The sequence below is a fragment of the Anguilla rostrata genome, chromosome 4, assembly GCF_018555375.3.
Source record: "Anguilla rostrata isolate EN2019 chromosome 4, ASM1855537v3, whole genome shotgun sequence".
Taxonomy (NCBI): domain Eukaryota; kingdom Metazoa; phylum Chordata; class Actinopteri; order Anguilliformes; family Anguillidae; genus Anguilla; species Anguilla rostrata.
Window position 1 is genome coordinate 65,904,685 of NC_057936.1, and position 6,037 is coordinate 65,910,721.

At 46.0% G+C, this 6,037-nt stretch overlaps 1 pseudogene; it reads right to left on the bottom strand.

Moving 5' to 3' along the window:
- Window positions 1-2,004: 2,004 nt before the first annotated feature.
- On the bottom strand, window positions 2,005-5,512 carry LOC135254239 (E3 ubiquitin/ISG15 ligase TRIM25-like; annotated as a pseudogene).
- Between the last annotated feature and the right edge of the window lie 525 nt (window positions 5,513-6,037).

A 6,037-nucleotide genomic window follows, 5' to 3' on the forward strand; every position in this document is an offset into this window, starting at 1 on the left:
GCTGCCAGCTAGCGGACCAACCTGTGTGTGGACATGGAGCAGCAGAAACAATTCTGAGTGAGGGGGGGGGCGGGAGGTGGGGGAGGGACGTATGAGCCTTGAGAGGCTCGCTACCTTCAGCAGTCCCCGTTTCTGAGCTGATCTGACTGGCTGCATAAAACTCCCGTTCAGATCCGACGACTAAAAGGCCCCGCGGGCCTGCGCTGTGTGAGGCTGTGGATGCAGGTCTTACCGACTGTAGCCGAAGCCAAATCTGGGAGTGGCAGGGTGGGCGGGGCCAGTGGGGGTGGGCGTGGCACCGGAACCGCTGGCCCAGGCCGCAACATCACTGGGATCCCCAAACCCTCCACCTGCCAACCAGGAGAGCCTGTCAGGGGTGCTGACCATGAAAGCATAAAAATGTCCATCCGTCCATCCGTTATCTGTACCCGCTTATCCTGGGCAGGGCTGCGGCGGGTGCTTATCTCAGCATGCAGGCAGGGATACACCCTGGACAGGCCGCCAATCTATCGCAGGGCACACACACCATTCACTCACCCTTAATTTGCACACTCATGCCTATGGGCAATTTAGAGCCTCCAGTTCTACCTACCTGCATGTCTTTGTACTGTGGGAGGAAACCCGGGGTACCCGGAGGAAACCCACGTGGGATTGGGTGGAAACGCCACACAGAGAGTTGGTCTATTCTTGTGGGGCGACAGTGCTACCCACTGCGCTCTATGTGTTTGTGTTTGTGTTTGTGTTTGTGTGTGTGTTCGTGTGTTCTTGTGTTTGTGTGTGTGTTTGTAGCAGGAGTAGCTCGGCAAGTTCGCTAGTGAAGCACAGTAAAGTGCGGTAAAGGCCTCGTAGCAGGTTACCGTGACAGCACTCCTTGGCAATGCAACCCTCAAAATAAATAATAATGATGTTGCCCTTAGCTTATTTTGTTTAACTATGGTAACGATTGTCACGGCATCTAAGAGTGCAAACCCCTATCAAGCAATCTATGAGAATCCATAAATTCAATTTGGTACCACAAAACTTTCTGCGGAAAATCAAGCTCTTTTGTGGTTTAAATCCTATCTCACTGATTTCAGTTTATTCAGGTAAACAACAAGTCATCTGAGAAATCACAGGTAAATTTTGGAGTACCACAAGGATCTGTTTTGGATCCTCTGCTTTTTTCTCAGAACATGATTCCCCTTTTTGACATTATAAGCAAAAATGGTGTTAACTACTGTACGAATACTATGCAGATCAGCTAAACCCAGTGGAGTTACCAAGATAGTCAAGCTATGGCAGTGGTTCTCAAACTCGAACTCCAGCTCTAAAACATGAAAAGCACCTAATTAAGAAAAATTAACATCTTGTTAAAATTCTGGGATTGCTGCTGAGGTTGGAATGAAAACCAGCATACACAGGGGTCCCCCAGGACCAAGTTTGAGAACCACTGAGCTATGGGGCCTGTCTTAAAGACATAAAGGTGGAGTGTTTGTGGAAACAGACTCACATTGTGTGAAATCCCCTCTGGTCATGAGTTTTGTGGTATAGACTCCCTTTACTGAGGAGGGGAAAAATAGAGAGAGAAAGAGAGATAATATATAATATATATATTTATAATAACATGTATTATAAAATTTACATTGGTTTTTACTGAGGTAAACGTTAAAACCTGATGTAAAAACTTTTATCAGTTCTCCCTTGCAGATGTCCTCCAGTCGCTCTTTCAGCTCAGAGACAGATTTCCTCACAGCCTCAAAAGAGACGTGTGGATCAACAGTGATCCTGGGTAAGTCTCCAGGTCCAGGAAGGGCACAGAGAGACTGACAGCTCTGCAGATGGACATAGAGAGAACACTCTCAATACAGATTCCTGTGCAGATGCCAGGAGCAGATCTTTGTAAATGAGGACCACACCTCACCATGTATTGTACATGTTGCAGACTGTCAGAGAGCCAGTGATGTTACCTGGAGGAAATGGATGTGATCCTCTGTGTGTGAAAGCTGCTCCAGCTCAGCGTCTCTCCTCCTCAGCTCAGCAATCTCCTGCTCCAGTCGCTCCAGGAGTCCTTCAGTCCGACTCACCTCAGCCTTCTCCTGATCTCTGATCATCTCTTTCACTTCAGAGCACCTTCTCTCAATGGAGGTGATCAGCTCATTAAAGATCTTCTCACTGTCCTCCACTGCTGCCTGTGCAGAGCGCTGTTAGGAGACACAGAGAGAGGAGGGCTGTATTTTAATGAGGCCTTTCACTCAGCTCTTACTGGGTCCCAGACTGTTCACCACAGTGTGGCTCAGTGGGATTGAGCCCCACATGGCTGGAAAGTGGCCCAACACAGGGCTCCTCACTGGTGACTGGAGGAGATCCCTGACTGAGCCCTGAAATGGCTCTTCCAGCAGCCAGCTTTTGTCTTCTCCTCTGGTCAGTACCCACCTTGATTGACTGCACAGCCTGTCTCAGATCCTGCAGCTCCTTCTCTTTCTCCTGGATTATCTGCTGGAATTTACTCTGTGTCACCCCCAGCTGTTCCTGTGGATAGATCATTTTTTCTGATCACATTACAATGTCTTAAACCGACCTAAGTTCTCTGAATGTCACTTCTCCGCTGAGGTCACTCCACTGGCTACCGGTCGCAGCCAGGATCAGGTTCAAACCCTGACCCTCGCACTCATTGTACGTCGCTTTTGACAAAAGCCTCTACCAATTAAATGCAATGTAATGTAATTTAACAATGTTAAACTGTTCAATTAAAATTGAATATTTCTAATTATTTAAAATTCTATGACATGTTTTATGTACAGTATGTCAGTGTGTAGAATTATACCGGCCTCACAGTTAAAGCTTCTACGGCTGCATTCAGACCAGATCAGGCAATGCAGGTAAAACGGCAGTCCTCCCGTTCATTTGAATGGGGGTAGTGCGTTTAGGCTGCGGGACCGCATGGGGTGCAGAAAAAACCCTGCGGCGGCCGTGCGGGAAGAAGTAGAACCAGAATCAGCTTTTGCCGTAACGCAACCCGACGTCGCGCTGCGGTGGCCAATCACGGGCTGTATCCAGGCGGAGTTCACGGACCAAACGATGATACTCTCCCAGTTGTGTCCTTGCTTGGTTTATTTTGTGTACCCAGCTTAGACGTCTGCGTCTGGCTGGCAGTCTACGCTGCAAAATAACGATAGCAAGAAGCTTCCTTCGGTTTGCGTCAATTTGTTTGAGTTAGCGGACAGGAAATGGGGGGGGGGGTTAAAGTTCACAACATGACGTCACACAAATGGGCCATGTAGTGACACGCCCACACCTCAGCACAACCCTGCGGGAAGGTGCTGCATTGCCTGATCTGGTCTGAATGCAGCCTAAACTGTGCGAGCGAGCTAGCTGCTCCAGCCATGTTGATTCCCATTCAGGGAGTGAACAGGGGAGTGAGGGGTGTGAACAGAGCTGTCACAGAGAGCTGACTTGGGTTCACTTCCTGCTCTTACTGCTTTATCACCGTGGACTTCAGACCTGGAAACCACTTAACAAATGCATTTAGTAAAGTTTTAACAATGTGTAATTCTAACGAAACACCCTTTTTAAATTATGTTTTTAGAGAGGTAAGTAAAAGAAAAGAGACAACGCAGTAATGTTAAAAATCAATCAGAATCAATCAGATTTAAGCAAAAGAAAAGGGACAGCAACATAAAACATAAAAATTGTTCAGATTTAATACTTTTTCAGATACGCGAACCTTTCAGCTTCCTCAGTATTAGTGTGAGCTAAATCATGATCGGGGAGTTTTTTTTATTTTTAATTTTTAAACGGGAACAGAACAATCTCAGCCTCCTTTTGTATTTTTTATTAATTCAAACAGGTAGAAAGGAGGGACAGTAACCGATGGGGGACCACAGCTGAGACAGATCCATGGAGGTATCGAACCCTCGTTTGTGTGTGAGAAACGCACGTGTCTCGATAATCAATCACCCTACAGGCTCCAGCACACGTCTCACCACGGTCAGGGAAGTTTAACACGTACAATACATCTTACACAAACACAGATTTATATGAAATGCATGTGTTTTTAAAAAATTTTTTTAAAGATTGTTTCCTAAATGCTGCCTGAGGAAGATAATTGAGGTTTTGAAAAGTGTATCTAATAGCAGTGCAGTTGGACTTTTTCGCTCCTACTGCTAATAAATAAATATATTTCTTCAGCACTCTCCCAATTTTTTCATTTATTTGTTTTATTTTTATTTTTTCAAAAACATGGCGTCTGCTGTTTCGAGTTAAACTAAACAAATTTGGTTAAGGTCAAATTATAAAGCAATTACTGCTTGATACTTGTACTGAACTGAAAATTCTGAAAACTGTAAAAATGTATTAAGTATTTCTTGGGAGTGTGTTTTGAAATATTTTCAATATGTTCAATTCCAAACTGTTTGGTTAGTAGGTTAGGTTTTAGGGTTAGTGGTTAGGGTTTAAAGGGTTAGGGTTAGGTTGGGTTAAGGGTTATGGGTTAGGTAGGTAGGGTTGGGAGTTAGGGTTAGGTAGCGTGTAGGGTTGGGTTAGGGTTAGGTTAGGGTTAGGGTTAGGGTTAGGGTTAGGGTTAGGGTTAGGGTTAGGGTTAGGGTTAGGGTTAGGGTTAGGGTTAGGGTGTCCAGTCCTTACCTGTCTTTCATTCCTTTCTGCTGCAGCTGAGACTGTATCATGGCCTCTGTGATCCTCAGTAGTACACAGATAACAGATACACTGCTGATCAGTACGACAGTAAACCTCCAGCAGTTTGTCATGATGTGAGCAGATCTTCTCCTGCAGCTTTGCAGTGGCTTCCACCAGTTTGTGCTTCTTAAGAGGAGGTGATTCATAGTGAGGCTGGAGGTGAGTTTCGCAGTAAGAGGCCAGACACACCAGACATGACTTGACGGCTTTGCACTTTCTCCCAGTACAGACATCACATGCCACGTCTCCGGGTCCAGCGTAACAGTGAGCAGGAGGAGCAGCTTGGAGTCCTGTCTTCTTCAGGTTCTCCACCACTTCAGCCAGCATAGTGCTTTTTCTTAAAACAGGCCTTGGAGTGAAGGTCTGTCTGCATTGGGGACAGCTGTAGACACCAGTATGATCATCCTGATCCCAGCAGCCCTTAATACAGCCCATACAGTAACTGTGTCCACAGGGAATAGTCACCGGATCCTTCAGTAGATCCAGACATATCGCACAGCTGAACTGGTCCTGATACAGAAGATCGGCAGCCTGTGCCATTTCAATGCTCAAAGTAACAGAGATTAGTTTTAGTTCAGAATGTTGTTTAGTTTCTCTATGTCCGTGTGAGAAAGAGCAGGAGATATTTCCTGGTTTTGAGCTGACCCACCTAGATACTGGCCTCAGCCATTTTACTGCTCACAGTTACAGAGACAGAGTCTAGTTTCGTTTCTGTGAAACTGCGTGACAGAGAGAGTGGGAGTGACTTCCTGGTTTCTGCCCACAGCTGCAGGAGGTGTGGTGTTGGACTGAGGCCAGAATAACAGCAGCAGGGATTGTAGAGAGAAAGATGTGATCTGTCTGGTCGTACCTGTTTCTGACAGGAGGTCTGTTGATGGAGACGACCCAGCAGACCTGGGTCAAATACTTATTTGTTTTGGGTTCAAATACTTTTCTGTGCTCTGTTGATCTTGCCTGGTGCAACTGAGCCAGCCAGTAGGACCAGGAGATGGGGTCTGCTCTTTTTGAGAGTATGTCATAGGCTCCTATACACCAGACAAGATCAGTAAAGTGTAGAAAAATGTATTTGAAGCCAAAACAAATAAGGGTTTGACCCAGGTCTGCAACCCAGAGTACAAGGAGAGAGGAAACCGTACTGTACCAGCACAGAGCCTGCAGCAACTCACAAACTCCTACTTATGTCTTTTAGCAATGCTGTCATTTTAAATCAGAAATATAGAATACCAGTCTAATTCCTGCCTTGAGGAGAAAGCATGTGCGAAAGCATGTCTGATTGTCTGCAAACATTACCATTGCATGCGTGTACCACATTGCTCAGAACTCACTAAGAGCCTGGCAGGCCAAGGAAGACCTCTACAGCTGGTGA